The 23,647-nt window shown below is 45.6% G+C and overlaps 2 long non-coding RNA genes across 3 annotated transcripts in view; one reads left to right on the forward strand and one right to left on the reverse strand.

Annotated features, from left to right (window-relative positions):
- LOC141571531 (uncharacterized) overlaps positions 1 to 23,647 on the forward strand; it is a 93,109-nt gene that overhangs the window by 62,822 nt on the left and 6,640 nt on the right. Inside the window, exons 2-3 of the long non-coding RNA XR_016020466.1 lie at positions 19,787 to 19,887; positions 20,706 to 20,920. This is a non-coding gene — a long non-coding RNA (uncharacterized LOC141571531). The remainder of the gene's footprint in view (positions 1 to 19,786; positions 19,888 to 20,705; positions 20,921 to 23,647) is intronic.
- Positions 6,743 to 22,613, reverse strand: LOC141571533 (uncharacterized). Of its 2 annotated transcripts, none has more exons than XR_016020467.1 (3): positions 20,744 to 22,613; positions 9,886 to 9,990; positions 6,743 to 6,972 (listed from the first exon to the last, which is right to left on the reverse strand). It is a non-coding gene; the product is annotated as an uncharacterized LOC141571533 (long non-coding RNA). The 2 variants fall into 2 exon arrangements; XR_016020468.1 differs by lacking the exon at positions 20,744 to 22,613 and adding an exon at positions 18,775 to 19,249.

Raw genomic sequence — 23,647 nt, forward strand, 5'->3', positions numbered from 1 at the left:
GCAGGCCTCAGGGAGGCCTGGAATGAGGCCTACGCACCCTACTAGAAAGTTCTTCTCTTCTTTCTCTCCAGCAGAGGCTGGTGGCACCCTTTCTTCTGCAGATAGGTTTTGACCACTCCGTCAGGGAAAATGACCATGGTCAGTGTCATGCAGGGTGTCAGGCGGGGTCTCTGGTCCCGCTCCCCACATAAGATTGCAGAACATGGTGAGGCCAAAAAGGAACACCCACGGAGCCATAGGTAGAGGAGTCACATCACTGTAGTCTCGCTGGTGGCTGGGTTGGAGACACAGGAAACAGGAGCCACACTATCTGCAACCTGCCGTCCACTTCTCTGCAATCTGCAACCCACACTCCGCCGTGCTAACTGCAGTCCACGCTTGCCAGCCACCATCTTCTTGCTAGCCCCCATTTGCTGCTAGCGTAGCCACAGCAGTTATATTAGTGGCCAATGGTGCACTGGTTACAGCTGACAGCCAACTAGCCACAGCTGATGGCCGTCTATCACAGTTGATGGCCATTTACTACCTGAGCCAGCACCTTTCCACGTGAGGCTGAGAGCCTGGAAACTGCACTCCTGGCTCTGTCCCCACAGTCAGTTCAGGGTTATAGTCTCCTAGTTTCATGACCAGAAAGTAAATTGCATCACCCGCTCTCAGATTTTGTTAGGAAAAAAGTCCTCAGGAAGAACTCTGGTTGGCTCTACTTGAGTCATGTGCCTAGCTCCAGACCAATTGCTGTGGCTGGAGAATGCATTACTGTGATTTTCCCAGACTGAGTCACTTGCCCAACCCTGTGGCTAGGGAGAATGGGGGCAGACAAATAAAGAACCTCCTTGCTATCAACTTGGGGTTTCATATGGCAGAACTGTTAGTTGGCCCCTAGTAAAAAAATTTCCCTTTTCTCTAATAGAAGAAAAAGTGTTTACTGGATACATGGCTGCCTGGAATAAAAAATACATTTTCCAGACTCTCTTGCAGCTAAGGACAGCCATGTGTCTAAGAGTCAATGGGATGTGAGCAAAAGTAAGGTGTGCAACATTCAGATGGTGTCCTTAAACAGAGGAAAACAGCCCCTCTTGAACCTCTTTGCCCCGCCTTCGTGCAGTCTGGAAGCCTATGTCATGGTGAACCACCTTGGATCCTATGGGTAAGAACAGGACTATAGGGATGGCACAATAGCAAGTTAGTTAGAAGTCTGGGTCCCTGACGTCATTTTGGCTCCAAATTGTTTATTCCTGGACTGTTATACAAGTGCAAATAAAAATCTCTCTTGTTTTAGCCACTCTTGTTTTGAGTCTCTGTTACGTGAACCAAGTCTATATTCTAAGTAATATATCTGGGGACCTTTTCTCAGTACCCACTGCTGTGAGCTGAAAACTCTTTCTTGTATCCAGGACTAAATTTATTCCCTGGCTATGTGTACCTCCATCCAGACCCAGAAAAATCCTGCCTGTGACCAGCCTACCCTTTAATGAGAGTGTGACAAGACATCACAGGGCCGGATCTGCTCTCCCTAACCTGAAAAAGTTATTTTCATGTCTCCCCACATACTAATTCCATCTGAGTTGGCTCAGGGATTCCTGCAGAGTACAGGCCATGCCTCCCTCATCAAACTGAGGACTCCTGCATACCAGAGCCATGGAAAAATATAAAGTCTTTGCCCTTCTCTGCCTGCAGGATATGAGCTGTGCCCCTTCCCTTAGGGTAAGAGTGAGCACAGAAAACAGCCCATCTCTCCTTGAGGCAGGGAACTGAGGGCACAGGTTTACTGAGAGCCAAGCAATGGAGGACTCAGTAGAAAATGCTGATAGCTGCCTTTTCTCTTGTTGCCTGGAAGTGCTCATCCCTGGGATCTTACTCAGATCTTCCACGGTCCATGGTCTTGTGGGAGGGAAAAGAAAGCAACAGCTGGGTAGGTCTTGGGTTTCTGGGATGGGGAAGAGGCAGTGGCTGGATCATGCCTGAGGTCACAGTAGGAGATGAGGCACAAAAAATAATTGAAGGACTTTGTGTCTGATGATCCTCCACCCTCATTCCAAGCTTTTATAACTGAAGAATGATAATTGAGTTGAGCCCAACTGGGAAATCCAAAAGGAAACATTGCCTCGGTCTGCAGAAACACAGGTTGGGATTGGGCTGGGCTTTTCCTTTCTTTCTGTACTAATTGTGTTTAAGAACAATGGTAGGCAGGCCCACTTCTTTTTTAGAGCCGTCCTTGGCTCTCAAGCAGCTGGTTTCACCTTTTCTTCTTTCCCTCCAAACCTCTTCCCTCAGAGGATCTTCCCTAAGAGACAAGATGATATCTCTACCCTCAGACTGGGGTCAGAAAACTTTTGTAGGGCAAGATGGGCTAGCACAGGGCCATGGGAGCTAGCAGGCCCCACCTGAACCAGCAGGAAGACATTGCATCCTGCATCGCTGGATCTCCTCAGAGATGGGGGCAAGACCTCCGGCCCCACCTCTAACCAAGACAATTTTTCACACCCCTTTCCTCTGACTCCGGCGCTGGACCCAAGCATTGATTTTCTGCTCCCCACCCCATGAGGTACAATCAGCCTGGGGGACAAACAGGGCTGGTAACATAGCGGCATGGGGCCAAGAATGATGAGCGATGACCCTTCCCATGCACGCTGCCTCGTGGAGCATGCAGCTGCTCCTAGCTTGTGAGGGATCGCCAAGGCTGGCCAGCCATGAGATCCAGGGTCACCCTCTCCCACTGCAGCCCGCTTACTTCCCTGCGTGGCTAACCTGCTGTACGCCTCCCTCTCCTTTGGCACAATGCCCCGAGAGCTCTTGTACCACGGTCAGCACACTCCTCTATAGTTTCAACTTTTTAGAATGTTTCCTCCTCCTCCTGGCCCTGAGCCACCACCTCCCTATAACCCTCTCCAGTGGAGGCAGTTTATTCTTACATTCTCTGCACGTCAGGGCTCAAAGGTGGAGTTTGTCCTCATTATTCCCCAGCGTCGTTTCCAGCCCATTATTCCCATCCACTCATAAAGTCTTGCACTATTGATTCTCATGTTTTCAGCGATACCATCTTCTTTCTTTGTCCCTGTCATCTCCCAGGCTTCCAGGCATGCTCCTTCACCCTCTGAAGACCCCAGTTTCAGACTCATCATCTTTTTCTCTACCCTACCTCCTACCACTACTGCAAATAGAATGACCTACATCCATACCCTGACCTCTTGCTTCCTTCACATTGCTCTCCGATACTTCTGGTCTTAGGTATCCACTGCTATATTTATCCCTGAAAACTTCATGATCCCCAAAAGCCTTGCTACCTTCTGAAATCAGAAATTATCACCTCCCACAATCTATCCATCCATCACCTCCCAGCCTTCCTGCTCCCTGGCCCAAGTGCCCTACAGCAGCGCTCTCGCCTTATAGAACTGTACAGTCCATTGATTCCTTCACTTTTCTCTATCCTCTTGCCTTCACTTCTCTCCTTTCCCAGCTTAGATTTATGGCTTGAGGATGAATAAACTGTGGCATATATATATATATATATATATATATATATATATATATATATATGCCATGTATACAATGAAATATTATACAGCAAGTTAAACAAATGAGCCACAGCAACATGCAACAATAGGGATAAATCCTAGCAAGATACAATTAAGTGAAAAATATAAGTCCCCAAAGATTACATAGAGAATGATACCCTTGTAATGAAGTTAGAAATAATTAACATAAGATATATGCATATAATGTTTGAAAATACACATATTGATAGATGCAATAAAACTATATAAAAAGGAAAGCAAAGGACTGTGCTACATAAGATTCAGGATGACAGTTACTGTGGATGGTGAGAAGCAGAGGGATGGGATGGAAAAGAGGAATCATATGGTAAGATGTGGGTGATTGTTAAGGCTTTTGTTTGGGTGGTGGTTTTACAGGTGCCTATTACATCATTACAAATAACTAATTAAATAAATGTAAATCATGCACGGATCAATGATGAGTGTGTCAGTGAACCAGTGCTGTGTGGAGGCGTCCAATCAAATAAAGGTCCCAGGGGTTATCATGACATTACTCTCTTGCAAATGTATTGAACCTCCCTCACCTTCCCACCCCCGAATCCACAAATCTCCCTGCCTCTCAACAGATATTTTCTTCTTCTTCCCATCACAATGGAAGAAGTGTCCCAGTTTCTTCTGTCAGCGAATAATTTTATCCCTTCTTCCCTGGATCCCTTCCTTCTAATCTTCTCAAGAACTTTGTTCCGTTGGTTATCCCCTCACTCTCTTTGTTCAGCAATTTCTTCCTCTCTAGTGGGTAATTTCCACAAGCATGAACGCGCTCTAGTCTCTCCCGTTTTAAAACAGACAAACTTCCTATATTAGTTAGGATAAAAGTTAGGCTGCTCTAACAAAGAAACCCCCAAGGACAGTGTATCAAACACATAGAAGTTTAACTCTTGCATGAAAGGTCTAGGAAGGCAGTTATAGGGCTGATAAGATAGCTTCTGTTTATCGCTCTGCCATCCTTAACTCGCAGTTTCCCTCCAAGATGGATGCTCCATCCCTTGCTAGCACTTCAACCTCCCAGCTAGAGGGAAAGGGGAAAAGGGGAAGGAGAAGATCTACCTGTTTCCTTTGAAGGGTAAGGCCTGGAAGTTACGTACATTGTGTCCACTCACATTGCATTGCCCTCAGACTTGGTCAAAACATACACTAGTTGCAAAGGAAATTAGGAAACACAGTCTTTCATGGGGCACCCATGAGTCCACTTAAACATTTCACCACTACTAAAGAAGAGGAGAATAACTATCAATGAAAAGCCAATAATCTTTGCCACAGTTGGCAGCTTTGGCCATCCAAATAAATGTACACTCTTTTGCCACCCATCGAACATACTAACCCTCTTCACAAACCCCAAACCTACAAGGTCCCATCTTTTACTGCAACCATCTCGAAGTCCAGGCCCTCTTGGTTGTTGTCACATCTTTACATGAAGTTCAGATATTGGTCCAATGACGTAAAACTAAAAAAACAAGTTATTTGTTTGCCCCCCTCCAGCAGCCAACAATATATATGCATATACAATAGGCAGTAGGAACAGGATAATCACAATTACAACTGCCATTTGGAAAGGGAAAGATAAGACACACATAGTAGGAACATAGCAACTGGCAGATCTCACTGGGCAAGAATTCCAAAGGTTCCCATCTTCCCGGGGTACATTCCTTGGTTCTGATAACCTGAAAACATCTCCTTCGTCCATTATTCTCTGTGGCCTGTGGCTCTGTCTTCTGGGAGGTCCCTCCTTGGCTGTTGTTGACCAGGGCCATATCTGAAGAAGGCGTTGGAAAATGTGTATCTGTGATATACCCATATAATGAAATATTATTCAGCCATAAAAAGGAATGAAATACTGGTGCATGCTACTACGTGAATGAACCTGGAAAACATCATGCTAAATGAAAGAAGCCAGGCACACACACAAAAGATCACAGCCTGGAAGATTTCCATTGATATGAAATGTCCAGAACAGGCAAATTCATGGAGACAAAAAGTAGATTAGTGGTTGCCAGGGGCTGGGGAGAGGCAGGAATGGGGAGTGACAGGGTTTCTTTGGGGGATAATGGAAATGTTCTAGAATTTGATCGTGGTGATGGTTGCACAACTCTGCGAACAAACTAAAAACCACTGAATTGTACCCTTTGAAAGGAGGAACTTCAGCATATGTGGACTACATCTCAATAAAGCTATTATTTAAAAAAAAAAAAAGTATAATTCCAGTCCGTTGCCTTCCAATCTGTCCCATGAGCAAGTAGCTCAGCCAAAAAAGCTAGTCTAGACATAGTTCTTAAGGCTGAAGACACACTCAGGCATATTTACTTACTGGCCTCTGGGCTCAGTCCATCCTACCCTCCCTTAACTTACAAGGTTACTTAACATAATAGGCCTGAGTGGAAGAGCACCATCCTCTATCTGATGTGGGCTGCGGGCCTGACCCCATGCCTGGCAGGGCATTCTTCACTGAAGATGATTGGAAAAGGCTTCCGGCCACAGTCTGATCTCCTGGGACAGCTGCCTCTTCAGGGCCCCTTCCCATTACCGCTTCAGTTTGGGGTAGGAAAGCAGTTGGCTTTCTCAACATGTGAATTCTCAGTCAACTTAGATGACTGGCCCCAGGCAGGAAGAATCTCCATTCACAGATCTCTGTTCATTTTCATCTCTGCTTGCAAACTGCTGCCTTTCCCCTGAGTTTTTCTCTCTTACAGGACCTTGCTAAATGTGGGAAGAGGACTATACCCACCAACATTTGCACCTTTTCTTACCACTTCCTCTAGAATTAAAGGCTCAATAGGCATGCCAACTATATTCCAAGATATCCTAGGAGATAGTGTTACCACATGTTTTGCATAATATGGGTCACCAGTTTTCCAACCTGACAATAGCACAACGTCAGATTTAAAATTTTGCCACACCAACATTTCACTTCCTGATATCAAATTCTATGTTAATCAGAATACGGGTTAGACTGCTGTAACAAAGAGACCTCAAACTACATTGGCTGAAATAAAATAGAAAGTTTGTGTTTCTGTCATGGTTCAGGGCTGATATAGTGGTTTAGTGCTTTGAAGGACTCGGGCTTCTTGTATCTTTTGACTTCACGATTTTCAACATCCTGCTTCCATCATGTGGTCTAAGAAGGCTTCTGTCACAGGTCGGATTACTCAGGGAACAGACACTGAGACAGAGATTTGCAGATAGGTGTTTTATTGGGGAGTGCTTCTGGGATAAACCCTTGTGGAAGGAAGTGTGGAAGTAGGACTTGGCACAGTGCAGAGAGGAGCTGTGGTGCAGCCACAACGGAGGGACTCCTGAGGGTCTCACCACCAGGTTTACCCACGCAGTGGGCAATGGAAAGCTCCCACAATATTTCTGCACTTATCCCTCTGGCCAGGTGCAGCCACGTGGTTGCACCTACCTGGAAGAGCCATGTGTTCAGCTAAAAAAATCAAGAAAGAAAGCAAAAGTGAGTATTGATGTCACCTGGAAGTGTCTGCCACGTATCCCTTGATTCGATGTCTATCTCCAACCATCGTCCCATTTGCCTGCTCCTCCTCAGAACCTGGCTTCCTCCACTTCTGCATCTGTCTTTGCTCCAGAAAGCCCACCTGCCATCTCCTTTTGGATGTTGTGTTAGTCTGATTGTGTTGCCTCTTCCAGTTGCGTGTGACAGTATTCAAATTAGCTCCCAGGGAAATAAAAAGATTTATTTCCTCCACCACCTCGTCCTTCTGTGCTATTCCTATGGTTTCCCCCATCTCCACATGTTCACTCCCACTCTTGCTGTTTCTTACATGGCAACCACAGGCATCCTCTTGAAACATACAAACGAGACTGCACATAACATGATGACTAGGGGTGTACCTGGAAGAAATGGGCCTTGGTGCATCCAAAATAAGAGCATCCAATTCTTATTTCCTGTTGGGCGAGTCCCAAACTACAATTCACCTGTCACTTATCACAGCACTTGCCCCCTGAAGACTTGTTCAGCACCTATTTCCTCCCCTAAACTAGAAGCTCTGGGAGGGCAGGGGTCTTGCCAGTCACATATCCCACCACATCCCAGCCACCATTTGGAGCACATCGCCCTGGGGTCTTGGTGAAGCCAGGATGATGTTCTTGGGATGTGTAGGAGGGGGTCTTGGAGCCAGCGGCTTCCCCCACCGCACCTTAGATTTCTCAGAGTTCGCAGTCCCGACGTAGGAAAGGACCCAGGAAGAAAGAGGAGGATGGGAAGGCAGGCTTGGCCTAAGAGGGAGAGCACCTGAGAAAGAAGGTAGAAGAAAGTGGAAGATAAGAAGTACAAGCAGAATAAGAGGGATGAAGAAATCCAGAGAAAAAGGGGGCTAGGGACAGTAGGAGGTGGGGGGAGGAAGAGAAACCACTCTTTTTGAACAGGCTGGGGTTTTCCCCAATACACTGACTCACAGGCATGGGAAGCCGAGACCGCCTGCCCTGTGTTGTGGCTGTCTTAGTCAGCCCAAGACCACTGGAAGAGTGTGAGGGTTACCCAGCAGGAGGCTCCCCCAATCAGGAGCTCCCACAGTCTGTGGTGACTGTCCCCAGCACCCTAAGTCAGTGTCTAATGGTGGCCTGAGCCCAGGAATGCTCTATCGGGACATGCAATTACAAGGGTTGGGTTACAGCCCCAGCACTGGCAAGGGCTCGGTGGCAGGAGATAAGAAGGTGGCACCAGGAAGGGTTGTGTATGTGCTAACTTGTGGGCTCCCAGCACACCCCCAGGGCTGGCTCACAAAGCTTCCATTGTTGGGGTCTGGCTCCCAGCCCATCGCCAGCCAGATAGGAGCTGATGTTCTGACAAGGCAAGAAAAGCACACCCCAAGTTCGTACAGATGCCGTTACCCCATCCTTATCAGGCTGAGGGAAGGGAGCTAACAAAGCTAATGTTGATTCAGAGAACAAAAAGAAAGGAATATTAGCAATCATGGCAAAAGCCAGTTCCGGCTGCTGGGATGGGGGTCAAAGGCGTTACTCTGGCCAGCTGGGGATTTTATACTGAGCAGCTGGAGGCAGGGATGGGATGGTCAGGAGTGTCCAGTGGGTGGGGGAGGAGGCCCACTGGTGTGCCCAGTCCAGTACTGGGTGCTGTTGTGGGGGCAGAAGCCAGGCCCATGCACTCTGCCGCCTGGGCCTTGAAGTCTAGTTAGGAAAAAACATGGTTCATTTCTTCACCCAATGTCGTCAAGAGCCCACCGTGAGCAGGCTGTGTTTGTAGGTGCTAAGGACTCCTGGGGGCTGACATTCCAGTGGAATGTACCTAAAGACTAGTCCTAAAGACTAAGGAAGAACATTTCTCTGCATCAACATAGTGGGTCAGACAGAGGGAAAGGGGTGGTGGTGATTCTGGGATGATGGTGATTCTGGGGGTGGTGGTGAGTCAGGAAAGGCACTGAGGACTGTGCCCGAGCTGGAGGCTGAGGGAGCAGTGCAGATTATGACCAGGAGGTGGGTGTGAATCCCAGCTCCTTCCCTGGCTTGCAAGGAACTTGGTCTCAGTTTCCACATCTGTAAAATGGGGATGATGAGAGAAACCAGTCAGGAGGTTAATATTAAGGATGGAAAGGAAACACATGTAAGCAGTGAGCACAGTGCCCAGCACATTGGCACAGGGTAAATCAGTATCACCAAGGTGAGTGAGATGCAGCCACCACTTGTAGGTGGCTGACAGTTCTAATGTGAGAGGTAAGACATGGGAAAGGTGGGATGGATCCAAGCTGAGTGGTGAGCTAGGATTGGGTTAGTTGGTGAAGAGTGGGGAAGGCAGGCAGCTCGGAGGAGAGGAAGAGCATGAGCAGGATAGTGGCAGCTTCAAGGAGCCCAGCCTGTGGTGGCAGTGGGGGTGGGGGTGGGGATGGGGGTGGGGTCATTCCCATGCCTGCCCATCCCCCACAGAACACAGAGTGAGCGCTCCACAGACAGCAAGTGTGATCACTATTTAAAAAGTCTACTGTGCCATTTTAAAATATAGATTTGGAAGAAAAGGGCACTTTGAGGATTAAACGTCTCAAGAATATGTCAGCTTGCAGAATCTGCTGCTCCCAAAGCAGGGAGTAAAGAAGCCCATTCAATGAAGACTAGACGTTGATTAAAAGGAAAGGGAATGGACGGGGTGCAAGGCAAGGCTGGTTGCTGGGAAACCCGCTGATTAGAAAGGGGCCTTGGGGTGAACTTATGTCCCGTGCGTGCTTGTCATGTGCCAGTGTGGGTCTGAAACAAAGCTGCCACAGGCGGACAAGGCATGGAGAAACAGGGAGGCCTATTAGTCCACTCTGGCTGCCATAACAAAATGCCACAGACCGGGTGGCTTAAACAATAGACTGTTATTTCTCACAGTTCTGGAGACTGGAAGTCCTAGGTCAAGGTGCCAGCTGATGAGGGCTCTCTTCATGGCGTGTAGACAGCCATCTTCTGGCTGTATCCTCACATGGCCTTCCCTCTGTGCAGGTGTGGAGAGAGAGAAATCTCTCAGGTCTCTTCCTCTTCTTATAAGGACACAGTCCTATTGCACTAGGGCTGCACCCTTACGACCTCATTTAACCTTAATTACTTCCTTAGAGGCCTTACTTCCAAATACAGCCACACTGGGTGGTTAGGGCTTCAATATATGAATTTAGGGGGGACAGGGGAACACAAACATTCAGTCCATAACAGAGGCCTTCTTTAGTATGCAAGGAAATAAGGCTTTCCCTGGGATTAGCAGAACAGACCCACAGATTTAGCTCTCCTCTTGGGGCAATTAATGCTGACAGCAAAAGAAGAGCTACAGATGGTCCATTGCTCTCTGGGAGCTCTGAGAACAGTTCCCAGTGAAATTCTCAAATCCAAATAAGGAAAACAATTAGCTTCTGTAATCATTTATTACCAGTTGGAACTTAATGATGGAAATACCTAACTGTGCTCAGTTGCTTGTATTTCTTTAAATCTTAACCATTGGTGAGTAGCAAGACTTTATGCCTCTTAGTTTAGGAAAGGTTGTAATTACAAGAAAAGTTCACTAAGATAGAAAAAGAGTATACAATGTTCCATCTCTTAATTATGAATACCTTAGAAAATCTTAACTGGTTGGTTCACATTATATAAAGGTTAATTGCTGTTGTTATTCATATGATGACTGTCAGGTGAATAGCAGGTGTGGTACTTGCAGGGGAAGAAAAATAAACCTCAATGGAGCCTATTATGTGCCTGTTCTTTTATATACACCATCTCATTTAATGTTCCCAACAACCCTGCAAAATTAGCATTAGTCCCCTTTACTTGTTGACTTGTTTGTTTTAGGGAAAGGTTAGATGGATTTTTTTTCCCCATTTTACAAAGCAGGAAACTGAAGCTCAGAGGGGTTAAGTAACTAAGTGGAGGTGATCCAGCTAAGTAAGTGACAAAGCCAGGATTCAAACTTGGGTGTTTCTAAAGCTGATGCCCATGTTCATTACACTCTTTGCTGCCTGAGGCTTGCAAACCCAAACCGATGAGGCATAACAAATGTCACGCACACAAGCAATCAGCTACGTCACCCAGCCACGTGTACACATACTTATACACTCAAGTCTACGCCTGGCCATGGACCCCTTTCTCATGTTCAGCCATGGTCCTTGGCTATCTAGGTCCCAGCTGGGGACCGTTCTAGTGAATGGAAGGATGTCAAGGTGATCCCAGCACAAGGTCAAGGTGACACCTGCCTTTTCCACTTCTGAGCACCAAGGACTGATTTTGTAACCATGGGTCCTTTTTTGTCTCAGCCTTTTATAGAGAGCAGAGGCTACACGCACAGTTTGAATTTCCTTTGTCTCTATTTGCCCAATCTTGCATGATGGCCTTGTATTTCAGATAAACACTGACCATTAATAGTAATAAATAAAATATTGCATCATTTTATCCGGGAACTTTATACTCAATAAATCTTTATTACATTCATTAATATAGAAATGAGCAAAAAGCACAGAGGAAGAAAAAGGCTTGTATTTGGAAGAAAGCAAGAAAAATCAGTTTGCCTGGAACATGAAATGGACACATCTGTCACAGAGAATAAAATGAGAAAAGCCCCATACTCCATACTCCGGTGCTCAGAGCAGGTCCTTGTACCAAATCAGTACTGATCAATAGTGACTGAGAGACGTGTGTGAGGGGGGTGGTGTTAAATGCTGGAAAACATAGTGAAGATGTCAGAACAGAAATGGAGGGTGTGGTGATGACAGTGGCTTCGGTCCTGGGGTATTTGAGAGAGTCAAATGGCTAACAGGCTGCAACCTCCACACCCTTAAAACTTAGACTTGCAGAGAGACCACATCCTGATTTGATGAGGAACTGAAACTCACCTCCCAAGCATTTAGGTGCCTGTGCCCACCTCAGGCAGGGGCAGCTCAGCCCAGGCAGCGGAGGCCTTCACAGGCCAGCTGGCTGAGCGACCTCCTCAGGGCAGGGTTTCCACCACAGGCCTCAGCCAGGTTTGATGTTCAAGGGGCAGAACAAGTGCAAACCCAGATTCTCCCCTCCCTGCCCAAGGAGCAGAGGGGGCCCCCAACACCCGTGGTCCCTGAGGTCAGGAGTCGCATCACCCCCTCAGAATAGGGTTCCCTCAAGGCTCCTTACGCAAAACAGCCTCTGGGGAGTTTCCCTAAGCCTCTGAAACAGGCGGCTGCACTCCCAGCCTGAGGCTGCCAGGCAGTGTTCTGGGGAGAGGGGGGAAATAGTCTCCCATTGTCCCCCTGGGCCTGGCAGCACAATGGGAGCCTGTGTCATGCCAGCAGCTGTACGTGGCTCTGCCTGTGGTAGACACCAGCCTTGGAGAAGCACACAGCCTGGAGGACGTTGTCTGTTTCATGTCCCTCTTGGTGGGACCTGTAGGCTGGGACCTGTAGGCTGGCTCTCAGTGCCGGAAGGGTCACCTGTGTCTGGGGGGTGCTGGCTGTCTCTTGTAGTCCATATACGTGTGTTCACGCCATTAGGTTTGATCCGGTGCAGCCAAGTATATATGCTTGTGCGTCTGGATGTGACGACACACGAGTGCCTGGGGCTGGCTGAGCAAGACTGAAAGTACATACACATGTGGACCTGTGTGTGTGCACTGAGGGCAGGTAATGCATCTGAGCATGTGGGGGCACACGTGCCTAAGTCTTCTCCTCTGCCCAAAGAGGGTGTCTTCCCTAAGCACCAGGCCAGGAAAAGTAGAACTGGCTGTAACTCTTTCTTCAGAGAAAACTACCGTAATATCAGGACTAAGACTCTGTCCAATTGAAACTTAGGCTCTGCGCAGGCGCAGGTGCACACAGACTCCCTGGGGCTCTGGACTTGGCGGCCAACTGCACTTGGCTCCTTCCCTGTAACGCCTGGCTTCTCCCTCCTACTGCTTCGCTGCAGCCTGGATGATCAAGGACGCTCATCTGGGTTGGGGACCCTCAGACAAGTAGGGGCAGTGGAAGGACAGGAATGGCTGAAGCTCTTCCTTGTTTAGGAGCTGCCCAATTCGGCCTTGCATCCTTCCCATCCCAATCTCCCGCCCCTCCCCCTCACGAATCAGAGCCCAGCTAATCCAGCCTGCCCTTCCAACCTTGCTGGAATCAGGAAGAGATTTCAACTCCCTTCAACTAAGTCCAGCAAACATTTACAGAGGGTCTTCCAAGCACAAGGCTCTGTAACGCTGTGAGCGGGAGGGAGAGGCCCTCTGCCAGGTCCCGCCTCCCTGATAACTTCAGGCTTAGGGCAATGAGGCCCCCCCTTAGGGCTTTGCTCCCTACCAACACCCACAGCTGCTGCCTGCATCCCAATCCCCACCTCCCCTAAACTGGCTATGTAAATGGAGGCCTGCCTGGTGAGGGGAAACCCAGAGCTTCCAGAAGAAAATGCCCGGCTGCACTGGGCACTTCCACGTTCAGGGTTCTCTCCCCTTACTCCAGGGCTCAGAGAACCCCTTTGAGGGGCAGCTAAAGGAGGAGAGGGCCGAGGACCTTTGCCCTCTTTAGGAGATGGCATCAGGAGCTTAGGAGGCTGGGCTTGCTTTCTTATGAGAAGGAAAAGCTACTCCTCCTCCAAAAGGGGACCTCCTGCCTTCATAGTCCAACCCGCAGGCATGCAATTTCTCAACTTATCCCCCTGAAGCTCCCTCACTGAACCTTAGTCTCCCAACCGAAATGTGCAGTATGATCCTTTGGGGGAAGCGTTAAAGTATTGAGTTGGGTTTTTGGTGTGTGTGTGTGTGTGTGTGTGTGTGTGTGTGTGTGTGTGTGTGTAATCTACAAATTGAAGACTTAACAAATAGTTAATAAATTGATTGTCACTGTGTCCTCCCTCAGTCCCAGTTTCAGACCCCCCTTCTCCGTCCCCACTGAAGGTTCTCTAGGAATCCTGGGAATGAGGGTGAGCTCCTCTGTGTGGGCTGTTTGGGAGGCACCTTCCCACTCTGGCTCACTTTCAGAGAATAGCTTTGTTTATTACTGTGTAAGTGCTCCAACGTGTCACCAGTGTGGTAGGTTTTGTAAAAACGATGCCTTAACAGAAGAATATTTTCATACTTTGTAAATGAGAGGGACGTAACAGGAAACTCTTCCTTAGCTCACAGATCTTCTGGTAATCAAATTTAAAGGCAGTTTGTGCATTTTTCTTTTACAGAAAGATGAATGGGTTCTAGATTCACTGACCTTTTCTATGACACCTTTTCTATTGGTAGTGTGCCACCCCAGGGGACATTTCAGACAAAAAAATTGAGAGAGGAACAATGTTTTCAAGTAAAATGTATGCTAAAGAGAGAACATTTTGAAAATGGTGATTTGGAAATATTTTCATGATAAGGTGAGCTAATTTCTGAAAACTATCTAAATATGTCACTTATTAAAAACTCTACACCGTTAAAAAATAAGCTTGGAAAATTCTCTAAAGAATTTAAGAGCACTTTGGATCTGTTGGTTAAAAATATAAACCACAAATCCTTCCAATTGTTTTGTCAGAATAATTGTTTGAAATCAGGAAAGGTAGATATTTGCTAGGTAAATGTCAATTAAATTGTACAATGGATGGATGTGAAATATAAACGTGAGTTAATGGGTACAGTGAATGACACAGGCCTATCACTGGGTGAGGTATCTCTTATAACTATGGCCATTATGGATACCAGGACTCAAAACAAATTAAATCAGATGTTCAAACTGCTGTATCACAAAGTATTGGAAAATGACTTAAAATGCAACGCATGCGATTGCAGACAGCGTAGTGAGCGTTTTCACAGAGAACCTTCATGGCATCCCTGAGCCCAAGGATCAACCCAGCAAGAGTCTATCCTACTCCTGGACGCCCTGTTACATGAGATAATAAACATCCTTATTCTCTCATGCCTGATAATAGAGACTCTTTCTAACTTGTTTCTAAGACAGCTTGAGTCAGAATTCCTATCGCTCGCAGCTGAAAGCTTCCTGAGCTACCACTTCAAATCTTAGGGTTGCTTCCAGCCTAAGCACTTCATTGGAACTGGGTCTTGGGGTGGTGTCACAAAGGAGATCCCAGGGGCAGTTTGTGAGATTGGGGAGCAATCATGTTAGCAGTACCCAGGCAATTTGGAGCCTCCCTCCTTATCAGACCTGTGAGAAAACAGGAAAATCTTCTAAGATGGCTCTAGCCCTTGATCTAACAATAATGACAATAACATAAAATAACTAATATTTATTGAGCATTTACTATATGCTAGGCTCCATTCTAGGAGCTTTGCCTGTGTCATTTCATTTCAGCTTCCTAACAATCGGATGAGGCAATGCTATCGTCCTTGTTTCCATGTGAAGGCACTGAGGTATAGAGAATTTGTCCAAAGTTATAGAGCTTGCGAGCCTCATAGCTGGTATTTGGACACAGGTTGTCTTGGCCTAGGGTGCTCACTCTTCATCACTACAGCACATGGCCCCTGACCCTTGTGTTCTTGCTTGATAACAGAGAGGCTCTTTTTCACTTATGCTGAGACCATGCTGAGAGAAATGTCTGCTTATTGAGCTTTACTTATATCAACCCATAAAGTTCATTCCAACTGGCAGTGACAACCATAACTTCATCCACCCATATTTAAGGACATGAGTTCCAACCTTGGAATTTTGCATCTCGAAGAGAATGGATACCCTGTTCCATTTCTCAAAGGGCCATCAAATGGTGTCTCAACAACTGCCCCAAAGTTCCCATGAAAATCTCCCCAAAAGAGGACTTCCAAATGCTAACACTCCAGTGTGAGCACGCCTGCACCTTATGAATCATTGTAAGATTAAGGCAGGAAAAAGATATGCACATAGAGAGGTAGTATCACGTCACAGCTCTGGAGTTGGGCTACCTGGCACCAATCCTGGCTGGCCACTCTCTAGCTAAGCAAACTTGGGTTAGTTATTTAACCTTTTTTTGTGCCATAGTTTCCTCATCTGTAAAAGAAGAAAAACAATAGTTCATACCTCACATGGATGTTAAGAAGATTAAATTAGTCAACATTTGCAAAGTACTTAAAACAGTACCTGGCAGAGTATATAAAGAACTCTTAGAACTCAATAGCAAGACGATAAACAATCCAATTTAAAAATAGGCAAAAAAAATTAAACAGATATTTCATCATATAAAATATATTGATAAGAGATGTTCAACTTCATTAGTAATTAGGGAAATGCAAATGAAAACCTTAAGGAAACACCACTAACTAGAATGGCTACAATTTTAATATCAAGAGCTAAAGAAAATGCAAAGCAATTGGAACTGTCATATGTTCCTAGTGGAATACAAAATAGTGCAGCCACCTAGGGAAACAGTTTGGCAATTTCTTATAAAGTTAAATATTCATGTAGCAAATGATTCAGCAATTCTGCTTCTAAGTATTTACTCAAAAGAAGTGAAAATACCTGTGCACACAATACAAGTACGTCAGTGTTTGTGGCAGCTTTATTCACAACTGCCCCAAACAGGAAACCACTCAAGTGTCCATCAACTGGTGAAAGGAGAAACAAATGCTGTATGTCCATACAATGGAATACTACTTAACAACCAAAAGGAACAAACTACCCATATACACAACATGGATTAAGCTAAAAAGTAATATGTTAACTGAAAGAAGCCATACAGAGAAGACTACATAATGATTCCACTTTGGGACATTCTGGAAAAAAGGCAAAATTATAGGGAGAGAAATCAGACCAGTGGTTCCCAGAGTTTGGAAGAGAGGAATGACTGAAAAAGGGCATGAGGGAATTTTTTGGGGTAATGAAAATATTCTATATCTTGATTGTAATGGTAGTTACATGCCTGCATAAATTTGTCAGAACTCATCAAACTTACACTTGAAAAGTGAACTTGACTGTATGTAATTTGTATTTCAAACCTGATGTCAGAAAAACAAACAGTGTTTAGCATATAATTCTACATAAGCATTTAATAAAGCAAATATTTTAAACATAAAAAAGTCTAGAAGTATACACCCAAAATAGTATCAGAGATTATCTCCAAGTGACAAGATTATTGTGATTTTTTTCTACTTTCTTCTTCCTGTTTTCTGTGTATAAAAATAAACAGACTCCATTATAAAAAATAGAAATTGAAAAACTGATTCTAAAGTCTATATGGAAGTGCCAAGCACCTAGAAGAGCAAAAACAGCTTTCAAAGAAAAAACTCGAAAGCAAACACTACTTGATTTCAAAATGTATTATAAAGCTACAGTCGATCAAGATGGTGAGATATTGGCATAAAGATAGGGAAATGGATCAATGGAACAGAATCAAGAGACCAGAAATAGACCCATACTCGTATGAACAAGTGATTTTCAACACAGGCACAAAGGCATTGTGGTGCAAAAGGGATAATCTTTTCAACAAATGGTGCTGGAACAATTACATATCCATGAGGAAAAAAGTAAACTTCTATCTATACTTTGTATCATATACAAAACATAACTCAAAATGGACTGTAGATATAAATGCAAAACCTAAAACTATAAACATCTAGAAGAAAACTTTGGGACCATACGGTAGACAAAAATTTCTTAGGTATAGCACCAGAAGCATGACCCATAAAAGAACAAAATTGATAAATTGGACTTCTTCAAAGTTAAAAATGTCTACTCTTCACACTGGGGAAGAGTAAAAGAATGAAAAGAAGAGCCATAGACTTGGAGAAAATATTTACAAATCATATATCTGATAAAGGAATTATATCCAAAAATTATTTTAAAACCTCTTAAAAACTTAATAATAAGAAAACTGTCTGATAAATAAAGTGTAAAAGATTTGAGACAGCGCTAAAATGAAAGACTAACTGTATCAAGTTTTGGCAAGGATGTGGAAGAACTGGAACTTGGGTACAAAGCTGGTGAGAATGCAAAATGGTACAACCACCAAACACTTTGGAAAACATTTTGGCGGGGTTTTAAAAAGTTAAATATACCCTATCATGTGATCCAGACATTCCACTCCTAGGTATTTACCCAGAGAAATGAAAGCATATGTCAATACAAACACTTATTCACGAATGCTCATAGCAGCTTTATTTGTAATAGCCAAGTACTGGAAACAACCCAAATGTCCATCAACAGGTGGATGGATAAACAAACTGTGGTATATCTATACAATGGAATATTATGCAACATTAATAACGAATGAACTATTACTACATACTGCAGCATGGATGAGTCTTAAAAATAATTATTCTGAGAGAAAAGATAAAAAGAATATTGTATAACTTTGTTTATATAAGTTCTAGAAAGTTCAATTTTCTAGAAACAGAAAGCAGATCAGAGATAGCCTGGAGATGGGGAAGAGGTGGGAGAAAGGAATTACACAGGATGAAACTTTTAGGATGATGGAAATGTACATTTTCTTGATTGTGTGATGGGTTTCAAGTGTGTATAAATATGTCAAAACTTATCACATTGGACACTTTAAATATGTGAAGTTTATTATAGGTCAATTATACCTCACTAAAACTATTAAAAAATAAACAGATTTCTTTTGTAACAAAATATATTTCTTAACAGGCAGAAATATGAGACTAACATTGTATATTATACATACATATTTTTGTGGATAGTTACTGTGTGGCCCTATTTAATTATTCATATACAATTTAGAAACTTTGTAATGTACAGACTATGGGTATATCATTATAGCTACTTCAGTTTGGTTTTGTGGTCAGTTCTATAAAAATTTGTAAATGAGGCCTTTGGCCAGGAACATAATCCTGTATTATGGTATTATTTCTGTGGGAAAATTAGAAATGGCTTACTTTATATTGACATGGTTCCTTCCCTCTGTCTCCAGGCTCTCTCTTCTTAAATCCATCTTACATACTATTGCCAGACTTACCTTTAAAAAAACAAACAGCAACCAAAAATTAGATTATTTACTTCCCTGTTAAACCCTCAGTAGTTCCAAATAGTAAAGGTTAAAGTTCATACCATGACATTTAAGGTCCTTCACAATTGGACCCATCTACCTCACCAGTCCCAGCTCCAGGACTTTCCCTTCCTTTATGCGTCTGAATCATTTGTCAGGTATTTCCAGGTATGTCCTTCCCTTTCACTTCATTTGTGCATCTGGAAAAGTCTCTCATTCTTCAAGACTCATTTCAAATATCACCCCCTCTTAAGAGTCTTCCCAGATTTCCCCCAAACAGAATCCCTCTTTTCACTGCATTCCCATAGCACCTTACACATACATCTACTAGAGCACATTGTACTATAATAATTAAGATGCATATGTATTAGTCAGGTTCCAGGTTCAGCTGCTATAACAAAAACAATGACCAAAATCCCCCCCACCCCACCCCAAATACCAGTGGTTTGAGCAAGTTTGTTTCTCTCACATAAAAGTCCTAACTGGCACGTTGGCTCAGCTCTGCAATGTTGGCATCCAAGCTACTTCTCTCTTGTTGCTCCACCACCCTTAGAGTTTTGCCCTCATGTGCATGGACCAACACAGCTCTCCAACATGTTTACCTTCAAGCCATCAGGACAGGGGGAAAAGGGAAGGGAGAGTGTTTCCTGCCTTTTTACGATATGATCTTGAGCCATCACTTTGTTCACATTCCATTGGCCAGAACTTTGTTACAGCCACATATAACTTCAGAGACTGGGAAATTCAGCTTTATCCTGGGTGGCCATGTGTTTCACTAAATTCAGGTGTTATATTATGAGAGGGAAGGGAAAAATGAATCTGTGGGTAAATTAGAAATCTCTGCCACAGTCCATCTCTTTAGCAACCCAACTATCTATATCTATAATCATCTTTCTTTTCAGACATAAAGGCATACAGCTTCAAGTACCGTGCCGTCCTGCACCAGCATTTTAATCAGGACTGAATGTGGTTACCTGTGACCTGGAGACCAACACACTAAAAGGTAAGTTACCTACCTCCTGACCCTCCTCCAACACACAATGATGGACCAAGAACTACGCACCACAATTAAAAAACAGCAACTCTTATACAGAAAATAAAACAATGGAAACTACACAGATGGCCCCAGTCCACAGCAATTACCAAAGAATGCCAGTGAGAAATTATAAAGGCTTCTTCCCTTTCTGTTTTCTAGAAGTAACTCCCTTGTCAGTCCTCCTTGCCCCCTGGCTTTGGCCTCTGCGAGGCTGTTACTAGGTCATTATCCTCCATAACCACATCTAAAGTGGGCATTGAAGAATCTGCGTCTCTCAGACTTCCAGACTATTTGCTTCTAGTCAGTAACTGCAGCCAAAGGTCTTGTCCTGACAAAGTTTGTTGGGCTGAAAACTCTGGCTGTATTTTTACTGGCTTCCGTGCTCTGCCCAGACCCTTCTCTAGGCCTAATGGCTATTATCTTTAGGGCATCTGAGACAATAGGCTTGGGTGGAAAGGGAACCACCCTTAATCTGATCTTGGCTGCTGGGCTGGCTCCCATTGTGTGGCAGAGAATTCTTAACTAGGAAAGCTTGAGAAAGGCTCAGGGCCTTAGTCTTAACTCTGACGGAGGCTGTCTTTTCAGAGCCAGCTTAGGTCACTGCTTCCATTTGGGATGCAGAAGCAGTTGGCTTTTACAACCCGTCAAGTCTCCAAATTTCCAGACTCTCAGTCAACCTAGATTACAGGCAGCAGGTCGAGGTGCCCCCTTAGCCGAACTGTATTCCCTTCCATCTCTGCTTGCAAATTGGCTAGGTCACACCTGAACTCAATTCTCTGTTTTAGGAATCTTATGAATGCAGCAAGAAGCAGTCCGTACTCACCAGTTATCAAGTTCTCCTAGAGTTCCCGGCTCCGAGAACACATGATCTTCCTGTCAAGCTATCAATCATAGATACCAGTTTTACTAAGTCTTCTGCCAGGGCTTCACAAGGGTCACCAACTCTCCAGGCTACATATTTGTGTCTGCTTCATCTGACTGTGAAGCCAGCACCACATACGTGAGTATTTTTATGACAGTACTCTACTTGCAGGTAGTCTAAATTAATTATGGAATCGATTTTGGCAGCTGTAACTGAGAGACCAAACATAACAGCAGCTTAAACAAGATTGAAAGTTGATTTTTCTTCCACGAGAGCGTCTGCGCTGGTGTGATGGTTCTGCTCTGCAAAGTCACAAGGGCTCTGGGCTTCTTTTGTCTTGTGGTTCCACCATCCCGGGACGGTGTCTCCATGCACATGGCCCAACATGGCTCCCCCTCAAGTTCACGTTCCAGTGAACAGGAAGAGGGAAAGGGGGAAGGGAGGGTGCAAGCCAGAAGTTGTGCATATCACACCTGTTCACCTCTCTTTGGGCATATGGCCATACTTAGTTGATAGGCCATGAAATACAGTCTTTATTCTGGGCTGTTTTATCATAATGAGAGAGGAGGGGAGAAAGTGATACAGGGAGATAATTAGTCATCTCGGCCACAGCCTGTCTCCTCTTGAGAGAACGCTTTGAGGGGTAAGGACCTCACCTTACCATCTTCATCATCCGTAGGCCCAGCCAAGCGCCCAGCACAGGATCTGTGACCATGGATGTTCAACTTCCATTTCCCCAGACCATCATGCAATCCCATCACAGCGGACATTTGTAGCATGAGTCCTATTTGAAAGGCACCTGCACCAGTGTAACCCAGGTGTCCCCAGCCTGCGTGTCTTCACGTTCTAAGAATCGCCTCCCGTGCCCAATATTCCCGAGGCCTTTCCGAAGAGGGCACTTTGTTTCTCCCAACTCAGGTGCCTTAGAGGTGTCTTTGCTCATCGTGACCCTCAGCGCTATTCCTATGGTCCCCTCTTGGAAATGCCTCTTGCCTAGTGGATGCCAGTCTCCTTTCTTCCTGCCCGTGGGCCAAGAACCCAAGGCTAACATGTGTGGCAGATGTTTAATCAAGCTCAGGAATAATGGAGGGTGATTATAACACAGGGTGGAAAACAACTCCAAATTCAAGGTCACATCCTCAAAACGCGTTGGTTATTCCCCACCACAGGGAATTTCTCCTTGGCAGTGTTCGTCTATTGGTCCCTACTCTGCCCCACATGGTATTTTTCAAGCCTTCTCTCCAGATGCCCAGCATCTCTCTATTCTCACCTATTCCTGGGTCCACTGAGGACTCCTGTGAGCTGCTCTCCCAGCCTCACAATTCCCCTCACTTCATCCTGCAGCCAATTTAGCTCTTACTTCATCTCAGCCTTTACCCCTCCAGGTGGCCCAGGAGCACTCAGCTGTTTGAACCATAAAGGTCCATCACTATGTTTTAATTAGGAAAAGGGCCACCAATCCTGAGGTGAGAAGCGGCCACGATCCCTTTGCATGTTGAATAGTTACTTTATTTTCTCCCCACTCGAAGTACAAGATCTCATTTGGATCCTTGAAACCCATCAGGGAAAGAGAGGTGAGGCCCAGAGGTGTTAAGCCACTGTCCAAGACCACATAGGGGCTGCGAGGCAGGGCTGGCCCACAGGTCAGACTCCAATACCTCTGCCTGGGGAGCAGCCATATTCTCATGGGTCATCTCTCTGTGCTCTGTGACATGAATCTTATTTCCCCTGTGTATGGCTCCCAAGGGACAGCGCAATGCCTAACCAGGCTGGGCCCACAGTGGCCGCATGCAGGGCCCACCTGTCCTGCTAACTGATTGAACTGGGAGGTTGTAGTGAAAACCACCAGGCGCAGGGCAAACTGCTTCAAGGGTACTCTCCCTGGATACATCCAACTTAACAGTCCCCCAAACATACCCACTGGAACTGCGGCCTCAGATTCCCAAATGCCCTATTCATCCCCACTAGGGCAGGGGAGATGGTGGGGGAGGGGCGCAGGTGGGAAAGGAGGGGAGGGGCTGGGCTGAGGGGATTGAATTGAATAGGTGCTTTCTTCTCAGAGGCTTCCCCACCCCCAAGTGGTCACTGATTAACCCTCCAGACCAGATAACCCCTCCATGGGAGGGAAAAAATGTGTGTTTAGCCTGGGTCATAAAACATCAATATTGACTTCTCACAGGTGAAGCCAAAGGGGAAGGGGAGGGGTGGGGGCAGGGGAGACTTGCCACCTCCCGCTACCCCCTCCTGGCTGGAGACACCCAGGGGCCAGCCCACCCAGTCTCCTTCCCTGGGGAGAACGCTGGGTGTTCAGGCCTTGGTATCTGAAGAAGCTGGATTCCCACCTGCCTCCACCTCAGAGGCATCAAGGAGCCAGAGGCCCAGTTCCCCCCTCCTACCCCCCCCCACATGCACTATTCTCTGCTCTCCCTACGGAGGTATGGGGGCCCTTTCCCCTTCCTGCACTCCGCCCCTCTACCTTGACCCCAGCAGATAAGAGAGATGTACAGGTCACAGGTCTGGACTCAGACAGCCTCTGCTCTGCTGTTTCCCAGCTCTGGGGCTTGGACAGATGACCGACGTGAGCCTCAGTTTCCTCATTTGTCAAACGGGGGTAGTAATAGCACCCAGCTCACAGGGCTGTTTAGGATGACGATCAAAGCCACTTACGCATATAAAGAAGCACTAGGAGCTGGTGCTTCCATTAACAGCGTAGTGAGCGCAGGCGCCCACACTTTCTCTCTCTCCTTTCCTCCTCTACCTCCTGTCTCTTCATATGCACATCACTTTAACGTCCCTTCCTCCTAGCTCCTGCCTGAGTCCCCCTTGATGTGGCTTTGGGGTGGACAGAGCCGGACTCACCTGTGG

The sequence above is a fragment of the Rhinolophus sinicus genome, chromosome 2 (assembly GCF_057876585.1).
Source record: "Rhinolophus sinicus isolate RSI-liver-muscle chromosome 2, RSI-T2T, whole genome shotgun sequence".
Taxonomy (NCBI): Eukaryota; Metazoa; Chordata; class Mammalia; order Chiroptera; family Rhinolophidae; genus Rhinolophus; species Rhinolophus sinicus.